We start from the raw sequence: 19,272 nt of genomic DNA, 5'->3' as shown, positions 1-19,272 counted from the left end.
TCTATATACTTTAACATGCCATGTTCAGAATGTCACAACGCAGAAATGCAACAGAGAAGTTTTGTAATTACAAATCTTCTCTTACCTTAGTGTCAGAATACTAAGATGTTTTGGTAACGAGGAAGGAGGGAAAAAGTAATTCAGCAGAAGGGGTGCTATTTTATTGACTATAAATCCTCACATGGATTTGTGATTTGTGATTTGTAATTTTGTGTCTCTTACCAAAGTGTCAGAATACTAAGATGTTTTGGTAACGAGGAAGGAGGGAAAAAGTAAATCAGCAGAAAAGGTGCTATTTTGTTGACTATAAATCCTCACATGCCATGTTCAGAGGGTCATATTAAAAAAATGGTACAGTAAATTTTCTTATACTTCATGATTTTCATAATTTGTTACATTGTGTCTCACACCTTTGTGTCAGAATTCTGAGATGTTTTTTTCTAAACAGGGGCCATCGCAATACAACAGAAAGAGCAATTAGCTTTTCCCTATGAATTCTCTCATGCCATATTCAGAGGGTCATATTTTAAAAATGGTACAGCAACATTTCCTGAAGTTCAGGATTTTGAGAGTCTGTTACATTGTGTCTCACACCTCAGTGGCAGAATTGTGAGACGATTTTATAATCAGGAGGGAGGGTCATAGCAATAAGCAGAAAGTGTCATCACCCTTTGCTCATCCTCCGTTAACCATATATTCACATATGCCATGTTCTAAATGTCCCATTGTAAACTGCTATAATAACATTTCTTGCAAAATGCAAGATTTTGAGACTTCACGTTTTGCCTTTGTCTTATTTACTTGTTGTCTAACATGCCAGTTTGTGTTATTGTGAGTTTTGAAAATTGGTTTTCGATTTTCTGAAATGTGTTTCATACAAAAATGCAATTTGGATAATCATTACTTACATATTCCCCTTTACTGGGGATATGTGCAGTAATCAACTCGGATTAGTATTTTTAAAAATGACTATAGAGAGCCATCTACAGGCGAAAGGCGGCATAACATCACAGCAGCAGCATTTAAGGTGGAACAAAAAACGCGAATAAGAAGCTGGCGAATAAGCAGCCAACTTCAGCCTCGTTAATGCAATAGGATTGGGTGAGGTAGAAAAATATTTCTTCCTCTGAATCCTAACATTTTTGTAGGTGTTCTAGGACTTCTCGCCTCAGATAAAGCTGCCAATACATCACTTATTTCGACTCTATCAATATCAGCAGTGTTATCAGTACTGAGCCCTAAGTGTAGGTCCTGTCATCATATAAAAACTTGAATGTATCGACTGCATTCACCTGAAAAAATCTGATAAAATTGAAAAATACATCGGAAACAAATTTGCACTGTTTTTTTTTTCAGATCCAGAAGAGAATCATCATGAGACTCAAAACAGACCTGTTAGTAGTATAAAGCGACACCTTTCGTCAAACTTTTGACAGGTACCACGCCCCCTTTTCCAGCCAATGGTAGTCTGCGGTGGTTGGCTGTCCCGCCCCCTTGCCAGCCAATGGCGTGTTGTTATTTGTGCATGTCCCACCCCCTCAGGAGCCAATGGTGTGTCGTTGTTGGAACTCCCGCCTCCCCCCCAGCCGGTCGGTCCGGAGCCTCAGGGTCCCAAAGCCCCAAGGCAGTGCATCCCTCGCTTTAGGTGTGTGAAAGTGTGTATTGGTTTGTAAGGGGACCATGTCTGCCGTGGGGTTGAGTGCGCTCTATTATAACCCTAGGAAATCGGGTAGTTATGGCTGCGCAGGGAGTCTGGTGCGGGCCGCGAGATCCCGGGGTGTGAGCGGCGCTAGCCGTGGCCGGGTGGCCGAGTGGTTGTCCGGCCAGGCTGCTTATACGCTGCACAAGCTGAGTCTCAAAAGCAGCAGGGGTGCAAGCACACACACACACACTGACTGCGTAAAGTCTCACGGAAAGAATTCGCAGGACAAACACCATGTGAAATGTGAACCGCTTTATTTCAACAGGGGGTTTTCAAACACAGAAACAGCGCAGCAGCACTTTTTACACAAGTTACAGACTCCAGTTTGCAAGTATGTGAAATGTGAACCACTTTATTTCAAGTGGGGGTTTTCAAACACTGAAACAACGCAGCACACACGCGTTACTGGCTCCTGTTTGCATTCAACAATTAAATGTTGGTGCGGAAAATTAGTTCGGTACACGTAACCACCCCCCCAACATTGCTGAGAAACTTTGCGGCATCTGAAAAAGCATTCATAAACCCCTTCCGCTCCCCGTGTCTAAAGCCATGCGAACCACACTGGGCGATCTGATCTAGCAGGGCAAAAAAATTTGCCTGCGTAATCAGCGGGATGGTGTTACCACAGGTTCTGAGCAAAAGACGCTGTATTTTGGAATACACACTGTAGAACCCCCCAGTGTTTTTTCTGTTTGGGAGTGTTAAAAAACCTTATTTTAAAACTGCTTAGCTTTTAAAGTTAAAAGCGACTGGTCTGTGCGTGGGTCTATAGGCCGTTAACCACGCCGCTTGACCCAGTAGCGCCACCACAGCCGTAAAGGAAACCGGTGTAACAACATGTCCGTGTAACTTGTTCCATTCACCTGCAGCCCTGTGTGTAAGGATGCGCCACATGTGTGGCGTTTTTATCATAGTTATCGTAGTTTTCTGATTTTGACAGTTTAGATTTCATTGATTGTTGTGTTGAAAAGTCTTTTATTTTTAACACCGTGTAGTTTTCTGATTTTGAGATGTGGAGCATTGGCGTGGTAATAAAAAGTCTTTTTTTTTCACACAGCCGCTGTATCGACGAGCGGCGAAACAAATGTGGCGGAAACGTCGGACCCTAAGGTGGTGACTGCATCGGAGACGGCTGTTAAGACCCTGACCAAAGCCAGACGTGTCAAGCCTGCGGAGAGAAATCATAACGCCCCTAAAGACTTAGTGTTGGGTGATGTGCTAGATTCAGTGCGCGGTATTACACAGTCACTATCAACGGCGATCAGTAATGAGGTGGCCAAAAAACGAGCTTTAGAGCATCTAAGAGCGGTTTTAGCCGGTGTACAAACCTTGTTTCCAAAACAGATCCAGGTTTTCACCGCTAACCTCTTAGATATAATTTCTACAGAAGATGCAGCTCTAAGCTCAGGATTTCAGACCATGATGATGATATTTCATGCTTCATTGGTGCAAAACCCCGGTGATAAATGACTAAACATGCGGTCTAAAAAGTGTTTAAAAGACCGAGCGCTTGCCAACAGCAAGCGTTTGTACATAAATAAAAGAATTAAACTGGCAAAAGCATGTTTGTTGCGTCGTCAAAGATTCAGAGAGAGGCATCAGATTTCCCAAGGGCCGCCCGAACCACGCAATGAGAATGCCGTGGTAGAAAATAACTTAAGGCCCGAGGTTGTTGTAGCAGAACAGGATGTCGGTAACCGAGAACCGGTTGTACTGAACGATCTGAATCAGGTTGGTAGCGGTGCAGGGGCGAATAGAGACCCCTTAGTTTTCCTGGACCGTATACGTAGTTATAACAGGTCTTATAATAATTTTAGAGCAACAGAGCACCATGAAGAATTTCGTTTTGTTAATCTCGACAGAATAACCTCGTATGTACAGGCTATAGACGCTGTGCATGGTGCAGTCCAGAGAATATTGGATGAACTTTCTCCAAACATCGGGGCGAATGATTTTGTACAGCTGCGTTTGACTGCGGGTGGTTTTAACAAGCCCTTGTTCTCACGCAGGAGACACCCCGGAGAATTAAATGCTGCCAATTTTTTAAGCCACATCTCGGACCTCTTACAGAGCCACACAGAGGTTCTCACCAATGACAGCCACCGCTTAGTGGTGACGATAGTTAGGAATATGCAGGGGGGTGCCCGCTAAACGAATGCACAAAGAGTTGGGTTTTCCAGAGAATCGGAAAATTAGTTTGTCAGACATTACCGCTTTTGAAAAACATTTAAAGGTGGTCATTAAAATTTTGTACCACGACCAGGGTGATTGGAAATATTTTACAACGGGACCCACACCACCAAATTTCTAAAATACTTTTTGTTCTACTGCATGAAGAGCATTTTTATGGGGTTTTAAATATTAAAGCTTTTGTGGGGGCGGCGTATTTTTGCACTAACTGCCATGTGGCGTATAGCCACAAGAACGCACACGCCTGTGTTAAAGCTTGTAAAACCTGTTTAGATCCCCAGTGTTGCAAAATTGATGCCGAAATTCAGAATTGCCCGGCCTGTAAGGTCTTTTGTCGTAGCTCTCAGGGGTTGGCAAGACACTTGCGGAATGCAGCGACGGGTGTGAGTAAGTGTGAGCGCAGGGTCTTTTGTGAGAAATGTCGGGTTTATAACCTCGCAAGTCACAAATGTAAAGAGAAACTGCTCGCGTTGTAACAACGTGATCGACACCGCAGACACAGATTTGTGCTACATACCGCCTTTGGACAACCCCAAAATTTCAAACAAGTACATTTTTTTCGACTTTGAATGCATGCAAGAAACAGGGACACACATACCAAATTACGTCCATGCCCTTCATATTGACAAACGAAGCTGGGAATTTTATGGTGAAACTTGTCTAAAGGATTTTGTGTGTAAATTTATCGATAGACGTTTTAAAAACCATACGTTCATATCGCACAATGGCAAGGGATATGACAATTACCTAGTGATCAGACAGTTGTTAGCTGAAAAGATGGACGTTGAACTAATTAATCAGGGTGGCAAGATAATGTGTATGACTGTAAAAGCTCTGAACATCAGATTTATCGATTCTTTAAACGTTCTACCTATGAAATTAAGCAAACTGCCGGCCGCCATGGGGTTCCCTGGGGCTAAGGGGAATTTTCCACACTTGATGAACACTTCAGAAAACCAAAATTATGTCGGACCGATGCCGCCGCCAGAACTTTACGGCGTTAACTATGTGCTGCCGAGCAAGAAAGCCGAGTTTTTGGTTTGGTAAGAAGAATGCAGGGGAAGTGTATTTAACTTACAGAGAGAGTTGAAACGTTACTGCCAGTTGGATGTGGCAATTCTAAGAGAAGGCTGTATCAGGTTTCGGGACGAGGTCATGAATATGACCAGACAGACACGCGTGACTGAGTCAGGGGCCGCCTGCGTTGTCTGCATCGACCCCTTTCAGTTTGTGACCATCGCTAGTGTCTGCATGGCTATGTTCAGACTTATGTTTTTACAGGAAGAGACGATTGCGTTGCTACCCCATGAAAATTACCACCGCCAGCAAAAACGATTTTCTACACCCAGCATTCAATGGCTTATGTACATCGAACACACAGAGCCCATTAAAATCCAACACGCGTTAACCACGGCCGGTGAGTTCAAGGTTGGCCCATATTTTCTGGATGGTTATGCTGTAATTGACGGAGTGCCGACAGCCTTTGAGTTCAACGGTTGCTTTTTTCACGGTTGTAGCGTTTGTTATTGTAAAAACGATTTTAATCCGCTGACAAACACTACTTTTGGTTGGTTGTACAGAAAGACGATGGTGAAAATTAATTTTCTCAAAATGAGAGGTTTTAACGTGCGTGTTTTGTGGGAGCACGAGTTCAGAGACATGCTTGTTGAAAATGGAGACTTGGGTAAATTTCTAACAGCTGCGCAGTTACCAGAGGCCTCTGCAACCGCGCGAGTCGCTTTTTGGGGGGGAGAACAAATGAGATTTGTTTGCATTACACAGCGCAGCCCGGTGAAAAAATCCATTACTATGATTTCACCAGTCTGTATCCATTTGTGAACAAAACTAAAAAATACCCACTGGGGCACCCCCGAATAATTTATAAAAACTTAAATTATTTAAAACAATATTTCGGTTTAGCAAAGGTGAAAGTTTACCCACCCAGATGTTTGTACTTTCCAGTTCTTCCAACCAAAATTGACAAAAAAACTGTCAACACTGTCGTACATGTGGTGAAACAAAACAGACCACCCCCTGTGAGCACGGTGATGAAGATCGCGCCTTGACTGGTGTCTGGTGCGCCCCTGAATTATGGCCTTAGATCTGGGGTATAGAGTGGGTAAAATTTATGAAATTAGGCATTTCGAAAAGGCCTCACACGATCTTTTTACAGACTACATCAAACTGCATCTGAAAGGGAAACAGGAAGCTTCGGGGTTTCCAGAGGGGTGTACAGATGTCGCGAAACAACAAAGATATATCAGCGAATATTATGAAAAAGAGGGTGTCCGGCTGGACCCCAGCAACATTAAAAAGAATCCGGCCAAAAGACAGCTTTCAAAAATTGCCTTGAACAGTTTGTGGGGGAAGTATGGACAAAGAGACAATTTACCACAGACCACCATTGTGAGAAACCCCGATGAATTGTTCAGGTACTTATTTACGCCATATCATGAGGTGTCAGCCTGCAAGTTTATCAATGAAAACACAGCCTGTGTTATGTGGAAACACACTAAACACTAAACACCACTATATAGGCCATTCAAACACTAACATTTTCATCGCTAGCTTTACAACCGCCTTTGCCCGCTGGGAGTTATACAATCTGCTAAATGCTTTGCAAGGCCGCTGTCTGTACCACGACACAGATTCCGTTATCTTTGTGAGCCGGGAGGGTGAGTGGAATCCGGGGCTGGGTGACTATTTGGGTGAGCTGACCAGCGAAATCGATGCTGGACAACACATCACCGAGTTTGTATCAACAGGACCCAAGTCGTACGGGTACAAGCTGTCTGGTGGGAAAGCCTGTTTAAAGGTGAAAGGCATTACGCTCAATGTGAACAATTGTGAAAAAGTTAACTTTGAGAGTCTGCGGGACTTGGTTTTTGACTATGGCGTTAACCCTTTTGCAGAGTGCCGGGAATTTAAACACATTTCTATTCAACAGCCGATGATCGTGCGTGTTAAAAAGGATTGGCGCAGTGAGACCCGGACCTTAAAGAAAACCCAGAAGGTGGTGTACGACAAGCGGGTGCTGCAAGAAAATTTGACATTGTTGCCCTACGGATATTAACACGATGGATGTCAGGTTAAAACACCCTTTTTCATGCATTTTGTCCTGACCCTCGAATTGCGGTAAAAGTTATTTTATAAAACAGCTCTTGGAGAACAGTGATACCGTTATGACTCGTAAACCCGAAAACATAGTCTGGTGTTACAGCTGCTGGCAACCTCTATACGCTGAGTTGCTTGTGAAATTTCCATACATTCAGTTTATAGAAGGGCTACCGACGTCGTTTTCCGACGACCAGCTACTGCCACCGGATAGAGTAAATTTGATTATAGTTGATGATTTGATGGAGTCTGCGTGTGAAAATAATGAGATAGAAAAAGCTTTTACAAAATACGTACACCACCGAAACCTCAGCATCATGTATATCGTCCAAAATGTGTTTTGTCAAGGCCGGAAAAGTAGAACCATAGCGTTAAATACAAAGTACATGGTGCTGTTTAAAAACCCTAGAGATAAACTACAGATTCCAACCCTGTCACGGCATATGTATCCCGGTAAAGCCCGATTTTTTTGGAAGCGTTTGATGACGCTACTAAAAAACCTTTCGGTTACTTGTTGGTGGATTTAAATGCCGACACCCCAGATGACTATCGCTTGTGAACAGGTCTTTTCCCCCCAGATGTACCCGTGGCTTATGTATTTAAAGAATCTAAAAGTCGGTGATCTCGCAACCACAGACTCAGTCAAAAAAACACGTTCGGGCCGTCGTCATGTCTTCACGCATTCGGAGAAACCTGACACTTACATTTTCTGGTAAAAGCCAGCCCCAGTCACCGGAAAGCTATTCTCTGTGGGGCTTCAGATGATCTTGTACAGGGAATAGCTAAGCCTGCTAAGCAGTTTGGGACCCTGAAGAGAAAGCATAAGCTTTTAAAGACTTTGAGTCAAAGGGGTCTTTTTCTTAAAAGAAAGAGACTCTTGGTGAACCAGTCCGGCAGTTTTATCGGGACACTGTTGAGTATTGTAGTACCATTGATTACGGAGCTTCTACAACACCGATAATGGACCACACTGAAAAAAAATGTACCTTGTACCTCAAAAACAGCTCGATCGACTCCTAGACTGGTCCGGCAAAGAAACCGATGTGAGAAAAATAACAACCCGCAGGTTGGATGACGAAATGAGAGACATTTTTTAGAACTCGCATCTGCCTGAATATGAAAACGTGAAATTATATAATCAGCTGTTACAACGGTATTTGACATTAGTATGCCAGGAAGTTTCTGAAGAGGGGACTTTAACTGTTGTACGACCCGAAAATGCACCCGCCGATCTATCACACGCATTACCACAACAGCCGTCATCGACCGACGCTGACTTTGGGTATATTTTAGACAGTGCATCTCAGTGGTTCCAGAGAAATGCCGAGATATTGTTAAAGACTGTGGCACACAATAAACCGTTAATAGCCGGGAATTAAAGAAAATTTGTGTACAAGGGGGCACCCGTTGAGGGCTCTCACATGATTGATCTTGTCAGGGCTCTCACACAACAGCAATCAGTTGAGGTCGGTAAGAAGCTAAAAGATTGGGATGTGTTCACAGGGGCAATGGCCGAAATCAACGTACCGGGCACCTTGCTAGCCAATGCTGGTAACTGAGAGCTACTAAAACTCAAGTCTGCCCCACTGTGGTGTGCAGCGTCTGTCAAAACTTTAAAACCCCATGTCCCACCCCCTTTTCAACCAATGGTGTTGTTATAGGGTGGATGTCCCTCCTTCCCCCACAGAGCAGTAGTGTGATAGAGAGGTTTAACCAAACTATTAAAACAAAAATGTGGAGGTACCTGACACACAAAAACACCTTTCGATATATCGATCTGTCTGATCTTATTTACTTTTATAATCATAGTTACCACATGACTATTAAACGATCCACGGCTTCTGTTACGACTGATAACTCCCTTGAGATGTGGAGAACCGTCTATGGCGAACACTTTAAGCGAAAACCGTCAAAGTTTTCATTTAATGTAGGTGATCATGTGCGGGTGTCCAAAATAAAAGGGAATGTTTGAGAAGGGGTATGAACAGACCTTCACAGATGAAATTTTCATTGTCAAAGAGCGGACCACGGCTCTGAGACTCTATTACAAACTGCAGGACTACGCAGGCGATGACATTAAGGGCTCTTTCTACACAGAACAGCTACAGAAGATAAACCCCAATTCTGAGAGCGTCTTTCGCATCCAAAAGATTAAAGCAGCCAGGGGGCATGAAAAAAACAAACAGATTTTGGTAAAGTGGCGCAGATAGAGCGATAAATTCAATAGTTGGGTAAAGGCTTCCGAGGTCAAAGAAATATAGAGGTGCTGAAAAATGAACCCCAATGTCTTCTAGGTTACGCTGGCCAGTAATTCATCCTCAAAGATGTTTCCAAAGAACACCAGCGCGTGCTTCACAGAGCATCTGGCAAAGGCGATTGACCTGGACAGGGGCTGGGAAGTGGGTCTGGTCGAGCTGCACTATCCGCATACGCTAAACACGTTTGATCAAGATGAAGATTTTCTGTCCATATAGTCTAATCGCTGATGAACATGTACCTTACCTAGAGGGTACTACTGCAATATCGATCAGCTCATACATGAAATAAAACGTGCTGTGGAAAAAGTTCTGTTAAACCTCTCTATTACACTAACCTTCACATCACTGGCCATAATGAATTGTTCAATATTCTCACATTTGAGAAAATTTTGGAAGGTCCTGTTAAGAAATTCTTTTCTGTCATCAGTTTGTAGCATTTTAGGAGTACGACCCTCTTGAAATATATTTCGGAAATCACTTGTCACGACACCTCCAGACTTATAACATGTCTATATGTGAGGAGATGTAACAGAAACCATCGTTGAACTCACTGTAGTCTCTCATGTTCACCAAGTCGGCCTGCCACTGCCAGTCCATTTCAGGTACCAGCGTCCTGCTTCTCTTAAAGCTCACACGTGCTGGCTTGTGTAGAATATAAGCCAGCTGGCCGGACAACCAGTCTGATACCCGGCCGCGGCTGGCGCTCACACCCCGGGAAGTTGTGGCCCTCACCAGACTCCCCACGCTGCCGTAACTTAGTTGGCAAGACCTGGGTTCAAGCCTATACAGTGAGGCACGAACTAGGGCGGGAGCGGCAAGTGCACAAGCCCTAGAACCTGAATCCATTACAATAACAAAAGGACAGAATTAAATGGGGTTAATTTCGAAATCGCAAATATGAGATACCATAGCGCGTTTTTTTTCCACTTCCTGGCGGAAACGGGCTTCCGTAGTTTTGTGTATTCTTGATGCATCACAAGGAGGTACAGATGCAGCCATTCAAAGTGCGCGGTACAGACACGTACCGGAAGTAATTGGCTACGGCGTCGCGCATCGTGACGCATGATGATGCGGGGTACCGCGGTATGTGATTGGTTGACCGACAGGGGCACTCGTAGTCCGTTGGTCTGTCGTAGAAAGACTTACAGTACAGTAAACGTCTTTACTGTGCCCGTTGTAGATATTGAATTTTACCACTGAAGGGAAATCTTAGTAGCTGAGCATAAAAAAAATAGGAGCTCAGTCAATTCTTATGGAATGTGTTTCCTTTCTTCTTTTTTTCAGCATGGAATAAACCTGTTACTTGATTCATATGGATGCCTGGTTCTGCCGGGGATTCAAAACATTTTTTATTTTATTTTTTTAAATCGGGTATCAAAGGGAATAGGCAGTATAACCCTGTTCATGCACAAACTGTGGCATGTTACATTGATTTGGGTGTCTCCTCTTGCCAGAGAGCTCTAAATTGCATTTTGAGCGCGGTTTTTGACTTTTTTTAAAATTGCATTTTGGGCACGGACAGCACATACAATGGTTAATGAACTGCGCCAAGAAATTTAAAATAGTATTCTTTAGGTGTGAGGGTAGGAGTGGACCGCAGCAGGCTTAATCAGCAAACCAGGAAAACAAAGAACAGGACAGGTGAGACGTGTATCCAGAAAGCGAGTGATCAGAAAAAGGAAATGGTGTTACGCCCAGGTTTTCGACCCAATTGTTTTAACTTGCTAATGCATCAGACACATTTCCTGGCGTATTGTGTTTTAAATAAAATAGGAGTGTCTTTCCCTGGCATTAGCTCATCGGTATAGTGTAAGTTTTATCTGTACCATATCATACAGTATATAGGTACAGAATTCAAGCTGCACCACTGTATCGCTTTGGTAAGGAGATGGACAATGACCAAAATCACGAAGACTCTCTCACACCAAATAATGAAGATGAAAAGAAACGGGAAGTCAACACGGGACATTGTACAGCAGTTGGCTTTGATGGACATCTTCGTTTCTGAAAGCACAGTGAGAAGGCATTATAAAGGGGAGAGGAGGCAAAGAGAATCTAAACCGAGGACGATTCAAAGGTAAATACATTTCTAAAAATACCTTTCTTGCATGTAAATACAACTACGCACATTATTTTTAAAACTAACTGTTGATCTCTTTTTTTTCAAGTCCTATTGTGCGAGCTATCGACAAACTGACTGATGAAAATGATGAGCTACCGGCGATGCAAGTCCAAAGACGGCTCTGGGCTGACCTCGGTGCGACCATTAGCCCGACATCGATAAGAAGAGTACGCAGGAGGCTTGGATGGAGATACAGAAAAACCAACACATGCCCCATGATAAGACTAAAAAACAAAGAGGAAAGACTCAAGCAAGCGCTCCAATGGATTGAACAGGGGGAGGCATTTCAGGATGTACTTTTTACCGACGAAACAACAGTGGCTCTGGAACAGTTTTCAACAATGGCATTTTGCAAAAAGGGGAGACATGTGGACAAGCCAAAGCCCAAACATCCACTGAAGGTTCACGTCTGGGGGGGTATATCTAGAAGAGGCCCGGGACCACTTATTTTCGAAGGAATTATGGACCGTGTATTCTTCGAGGAAGTCGTGGTCACACACCATGCCGCCCCATATATCAGGGAGCAGTTTGGATCAAGGCACCGTCTCTTTCAAGACAACGATCCGAAACACACAGCAGCAAGGGCGAGGCTTATAGCAGAAGGAGTGAACTGGGTGAAAACTCCAGCCGAATCACCAGATCTAAATCCGATAGAGATGGTTTGGCATTCGTTGAAAGACTACGTTCGGAAAACTGCTAAGCCCGTCACAAAGCAGGAACTGATCGATGCGATCTATAAATTCTGTGAGGAAGAACTGACCGAACAAAATTGTAACAATTTCATTAACAGGCTGTTTCGTGTTCTTCCTAGGATTGTTGACCAGGGCGGAGGACATTCGGGAATGTAAGTCTGAGAAAGAGTCTCACATTTGTGGACAGTCTGTCCACAAACAAAACATGTAAAAAAAATGTAAAAAAAACAATTACTTTTTGTCAATGAAAACCGGTGTGTGTGTGTGTCTCTCTCTGCTGGATGTCCCTCTCACTCTCTGCTGAATGAATAAAAGCATTTTATTAAAAACGCATTTGCGTTTGTCTGGTATTTACTTTGGTCCCTTTTAACTGTTTTTCCATCTACTTTATTGCTTTGAGATGCCACTTTTAAAGGTGAAATGTTAAATAAAGTTTATTATTGTTATAGAGAAACATGATCAGATTTTCCCTGGTTCAGAAAAAAAGATCTAAAGTGCTACACATAACTTTCTTAATTCGATGTATTTAAAGCAGTGAACTACTGTAGGTGTAACATAACATTCAGACGTACAATCGAGAATAGTTTTGTGGTGTTTGTTTAGATGAAACGTATAACGTAACAAAATTAAAGACGATTAAAATCTGTAATCTTTCCACTTGTACTGTATGTCATCGGAAAGTTTCTGCTTTGTGTAAGGATGGTATCAAAAAGCAATCTTAAGTGGTGAGAAAGCTGTGCTCAATGTATTTAAGGGACTTAAAAGTAAAAGGAGATGCTTCATATTGCTTGACTAATTTTAAAAACTAAGTTTTAAATGCAGACGCTCCCTCGGTGCCGCGCCGGGTGTAAATATCAAAATATACATTCGCCCCAGGCAGAGGCCGAAGAGCGCCCGGCTCGGGTGCGTGGGGAAGAGCATTACAGGAATGAAAGGCGGGGTATAGGAAGGCATTCAGTCTGGGCAGGTATAGATTACACTTTTCTAAAACGTACTTGAAAAATAAAAATGATTACAATCTAATCCTTCCACGTTTGATCCCAAAATCCCAAGAGATATAAATCTAAATGGGTAGAAAGTTATGCTGAAAGTTTATTAAGATACTTAGAAGACAAAGATACTGTATCAATTTATGTTGCATTAGCCTGATTATGATAAAAAAACACAATTAAACACACGTTTGCGATTTAAATCAATATAAATGTTTATATTGTAACGCATACTGTCCAGCCTCCATTTCTCTATAAAAATTTACTCTATCACACACACACACAATAGAAGCAGGAAGCAGAAGCAGGGACCGTTGTCAGAAGGCAAGAAGGTGACTATTCATTGTTATCAAAAATGACTTAGAATCAATCATGTTGTGATATTTTGAAATAAAAAAAAAGTCAATTGACTGTCCATACTATCGCTATTCTATTTTTTTGAAGTAATGTTTGTTAAGAGAAAAGTCCAGCACCAGCTGGATTTGAACACACAACCCGTGAGTTGGTAATCGGGCACGTAGACCAGTAGGCTACAAGGGAAGTCACATGAAGAGAGAGGCGAAACAGCCCTACACAGCCCTGTCGCAGTACACGAATATAATCATATCGTTATTCAATTTTTTTGATACACGATTCCATATTATATTAGCAGAAAAGCTTAAAACTACCACTTTTTCACATGCTATTTCACATGCTAGTTAAATACTTGGATGCTTAAAATCGTTAGGGAGAAATGGAATACCAGTGTGTATTTTTCCTTTAAAGTACCGATTCCTGGAATCCGACTGGCTGACTCCCTTCTGAAGTGATTCCATAAAATCTGGTATACGGAAAAGAAAGCGTTGATACATACAAGTATCTTTTAATACAGTCTTTGCTGTGCTCTTGAGGATCCTTGTGATATTTTGAGCTCTAGTTGAATGATAGGTGTCGCATTTTAAATCATTTTCGTAGTTAGAAATTATGAAACGCCCTGTTAAAAGCAAGGGAGTTTTTATGCCCGTTGAAGTAAAACAAAATGCCTGACAAAGTATGGCTTGGACAGATTCCAAGTGCTTGTACAAATGTGCTAAAGAAATTATACTTTGAGTATACAGCTTGTCCAAAATCATTCATTATTAATACTATTAGTAACATCTTCGGTAAAGGCTTTGATGCATAAATATTTCTGATAAAGGTAGGTTGTGTATTTTTGTCCAACTGAGCAATCTTGCTTTAATAAAATATACGAACATTTTAATGACTGATGATTAACATGCTGTAATACACAGTTCAAAATTAAAAGCTCAAATGCTGTACATGAGAGGTTAAGCTCCCCCCGGCGGTTTTACAAGGTGACGCGGATAGTTTCCGGCATGGCATCAAATGACGCGATTAACCGCGTGATACTGCGTGACACCGCGACACGCCTACCGGGGTATGCTGCAGAATACCCCACCCATTTTGAATGGCTGCATCTGTACTCTTCTCTTTACCGCACGTATGGAGTTTGGGTCTGATCGAGCTCGTTACTCGTCACTCACGCAATCTACTACCAAATCCAATACAGCCCTTTATTTGGCTTTAAACTCCACCTGTTACCCCTCACACTCAATGTTTCAGAAAAAGGGTTTTAATTTAAACTTTGCCCAGCAGTGTTTGAGCAGACAGAAGAAATAGAAGCGCCATTCGCGCCAGTTTAGCATAGTAACCACTAACTCCAATAATCCACTAATTATTATTATTATTATTATAAAAGCAAAAGAATCCCAGCTTCTGCATAAAAAAAAAAACTATTGATATAGTGCATCCCCAACACTGGCTGAAGACGCTGTGTGTGTCCGGGCTCAGCGGTTATATAGGACAGGACTCGGCGAGCTGCAGGTGAAACTCATTGCTCTGCGCTCCCCGTGCGGAATGCGCGTCTCCTCCCTCCAGACTCGTCACACCGCCTTCTACAGCGGGAAAAAAAACTCCCCTTTACTGTCTTCATACATCCCTCTTAAATCCCAGGAACTGAGTCAGTACTGGGTTTCTCTGTTCGAGATTACAAGCGGAAACAATTAAAGCGCTGAAAGCAGGAAGTTATTTCTGCTCGTAGGCATAAACGTGTAAAAATACATTTTCTGATTCCTAAAACCTAATAAAATCCATGTAAGTCTCCCTTTTGTTCCCAATGCACATAACTGAATATAAACCAGTCAAGTTCAGGTACTTTTCTGATGTATATGAATACACTAGTTCTGGCGCAGCTGTTACAACAAAGATACTTACGAACTATTTTTTTTCATACGAGCTCTTGCCGTTTTAAAATTGAATATTTTTTCATTTCGCTAAATCACACGAAACACCAACAACACTCATCATAAGCATCTGACCAATCACATTCCTGAATTTTAAAAGTATTTAGTATTTATTTTTAACTTGTTTTATTTAAAAAAAAATGTATACACCTGTTTTACATATCCTTGCCATTTTTGGCATATTGTAAGTGGATTGTAACTTCAAATTGATAATTCCTGATCTTTATAACTGTGTTTCATTTCTTTTTACCTTGTTTTAATATGTTTTAATTTTTTTTGCATTTTATAGAACTTTTTTAATATATTGAGCATTTTAGCATAATTTTAAAATAGGACTATCAATGCTCCTGACTTCTAAAATCTGTATTTATTCTGACATTTTTCTCTCCAACAGCAGATGAGGAGGGATGCATTTGATTTTAAATTGGTTGATTTTAGGGGAAAATGTACATTAATTTCTTTGTACGTATCATCAGTGGGAAACTTGGCATTTTGGGATGAATTGCAATCTTTACTGCGAGACTGATATAGAAATGACGGGAGATTTAAATGACACATTTGATAAATCAGACAGGCACAGTACAACATCTAAACTGGCAGAACCCTCTAAAGTACTGAAATATTTTAGGCACATTCATAATCTACGAGATGTTTGGTGGTTACTGTGTCCTGCTACCCTTTCATATTTTTTAATGTGCATGAATCTGTCCCACTTCTTTTACTAGTTTTTAAGGAAGATTCTGAAATATCTGATTACGAGATCAAGCCAGAAAAAAAATGATGACAATTAGTAAGAAGAAAGATACAATGTATTGACAATGTAATATGCTTTAAAGGATTAAAAGGAAAATAAATACTTTATGCAAACTAATTCAACTGAGCTCCTCTTAACACTATAGCCTGAAGAATTGCCAAAGCACAATGTATCACTTTGGGTGACACTAAGGGAAGAGGAACACAACACTCAAAACCACAAACCACTTATTTTCAACAGCAAAAATATGCTTGAAAATATTTGACAAAAAAAAAGAAACCTTACACGCATGGAAACCAATATTTATCTGCTAGGGTAGAATGCAGCAGAGAACAGTAGGGCAGAAGGTTAGTGTAACTCTATAGTGCATCACAGAGGCCGGTCTCTTCCCCTCATTATGCAGGCTGAGTTGTTCACAGTGAACTGTCCTCCAGCGATAGTCAGCTGCAATCACTGACATCAGACATGATGTTAATACTCTGACAGCACTTTGGCTGATTTGGTTAATGCGTTTTCCTATTAAACAGGAGATCTTGAGTTCAAATCCCAGTGGTGTCTTTCTTCCTGTCTTGTCTTATAGAATGTATCACTATGGATGATCACGTGCGGCTTGATTTTGTTAAATGCAAGTTTTCATTTTCTTTCTAGAACAACTTGCTTTTCATGAAATTCATACAGCTTGCGAAAGATGAAACACAGATCTTGCTTATCAGTGCAAAACAAATATCACAGGGCGGCAAGAATAAAGTATTTTTTTTACAAAAAGCTTGCAAATGGAGAAAAGGGATGCACGTGAGTCTCTGGGAGCTGTTAATTGAAAGGTTAGTGGTTCGAGCCCATTTCTCATTATTCTACTTAATTGGATTTCTTAGTAAAACCTTAACCCACTTGATATTTGCAGGAAATGCAGTTTTTTTGTGTGACGAACTACAACAAGTAAACAAGTGAGTACATTAGTCATTATCACTGGGAATGACCAGTCATGGCCAACATTCAAGGGAATCGTATTCAGTCACGGACTTTGACCTTCAAATGGTTGGCGGGAGAATTCATTTATACTCTCGTTGCACCCTTAGTTAAAATATTTAAAATTACAACACAGATTTGTTGGAGAACTTGAAAAGCAAAAAAGACAGTTGGACAGCATGATTATGTTAGGACTGTACATTTGTATTTCAATACTTTTGTATATTTATCTTAATTTTAATATACATGTAACCATAAATGCTGTTCTATATATATATAAAGAATGTTGTATTTTATAATATTTTAGCAGAGGGCACAAGGGGGTCTATTATACCTTGCGAAACATCCAAGACAACTATAATAGAGGCTCATATTTTAATAAAATTTGCTTTAAAAGAAAACCAAAATTTGTATGAAATCATCCCTCAATATCGACGTTCAGTTGAAGGATTTGAAGAAGCAACAGCGATAGGTGAGTACATTGATTTTGGACCCATGTTTGCATCTGAATAATCTTTCCTCCTGGAAAGAATTAAAAACAGGTCTGTTTTGAGTCTCATGATGATTCTCTTCTGGATCTGAAAAAAAAAACAGTGCAAATTTGTTTCCGATGTATTTTTCAATTTTATCAGATTTTTTCAGGTGAATGCAGTCGATACGTTCAAGTTTTTATATGATGACAGGACCTACACTTAGGGCTCAGTACTGATAACACTGCTGATATTGATGGAGTAGAAATAAGTGATGTATTGGCAGCTTTATCTGGGGCGAGAAGTCCTAGAACACCTACAAAAATGTTAGGATTCAGAGGAAGAAATATTTTTCTACCTCACCCAATCCTGCTGCATTAACGAGGCTGAAGTTGGCTGCTTATTCGCCAGCTTCTTATTCGCGTTTTTCGTTCCACCTTAAGTGCTGCTGCTGTGATGTTATGCCGCCTTTCGCCTGTAGATGGCTCTCTATAGTCATTTTTAAAAATACTAATCCGAGTTGATTACTGCACATATCCTCAGTAAAGGGGAATATGTAAGTAATGATTATCCAAATTGCATTTTTGTATGAAACACATTTCAGAAAATCGAAAACCAATTTTCAAAACTCACAATAACACAAACTGGCATGTTAGACAACAAGTAAATAAGACAAAGGCAAAACGTGAATTCTCAAAGTCTCAAAATCTTGCATTTTGCAAGAAATGTTATTATAGCAGTTTAAAATGGGACATTTAGAACATGGCATATGAGAATATATGGTTAACGGAGGATGAGCAAAGGGTGATGACACTTTCTGCTTATTGCTATGACCCTCCCTCCTGATTATAAAATCGTCTCATAATTCTGCCACTGAGGTGTGAGACACAGTGTAACAGACTCTCAAAATCCTGAACTTCAGGAAATGTTGCTGTACCATTTTTAAAATATGACCCTCTGAATGTGGCATGAGAGAATTTATAGGGAAAAGCTAATTGCTCTTTCTGTTGTATTGCGATGGCCCCTGTTTAGAAAAAAACATCTCAGAATTCTGACACAAAGGTGTGAGACACAATGTAACAAATTATGAAAATCATGAAGCATAAGAAAATTTACTGTACCATTTTTTTAATATGACCCTCTGAACATGGCATGTGAGGATTTATAGTCAACAAAATAGCACCCCTTCTGCTGAATTACTTTTTCCCTCCTTCCTCGTTACCAAAACATCTTAGTATTCTGACACTAAGGTAAGAGAGACAAAATCACTCATCACGAACATTTGTAATTACAAAACTTCACTGTTGCATTTCTGCGTTGTGACATTCTGAACATGGCATGTTAAAGTATATAGAAAACCTAGATCAGAACAGGTTAAATGTAATTCATAGTGATTTATATTTTTTTAATTCTTTCTAAATGAAAAAATATGTTTTTCAGTGATTATGACACTTCAGTATTACATAAAATATGCTTCAATGCCAAAATAAATAATAATGGAAAAAATACCCACAGTGGACATTCATAGTTGTGATTATAGGAATGTTATATATCAGGTGGGTAGCTGTGTCAGCATGCGTAGGCTGCAAAGGAAAAAGTAAAGGATTATTCCATGCTGAAAAGAGAAGAAAGGAAACATAACGTGTTGGCCGTGGAGCCTTCTTCAGGTGTGAGAAAGACAGGGCTGTAAGCAAAGATAATTTCCTTTATCTTTGCTTACTGCAGTTTAAAGA

The 19,272-nt window shown here is 40.9% G+C and overlaps 1 protein-coding gene across 1 annotated transcript in view; it reads left to right on the top strand.

Moving 5' to 3' along the window:
* LOC138242797 (zinc finger protein 271-like) overlaps nt 1–19,272 on the top strand; it is a 683,123-nt gene that overhangs the window by 290,902 nt on the left and 372,949 nt on the right. The window lies entirely within an intron of this gene.

Source organism: Lepisosteus oculatus, chromosome 14, assembly GCF_040954835.1.
Source record: "Lepisosteus oculatus isolate fLepOcu1 chromosome 14, fLepOcu1.hap2, whole genome shotgun sequence".
In the NCBI taxonomy this organism is placed as follows: domain Eukaryota; kingdom Metazoa; phylum Chordata; class Actinopteri; order Semionotiformes; family Lepisosteidae; genus Lepisosteus; species Lepisosteus oculatus.
This window is presented reverse-complemented; position numbering and strand designations above follow the sequence as displayed.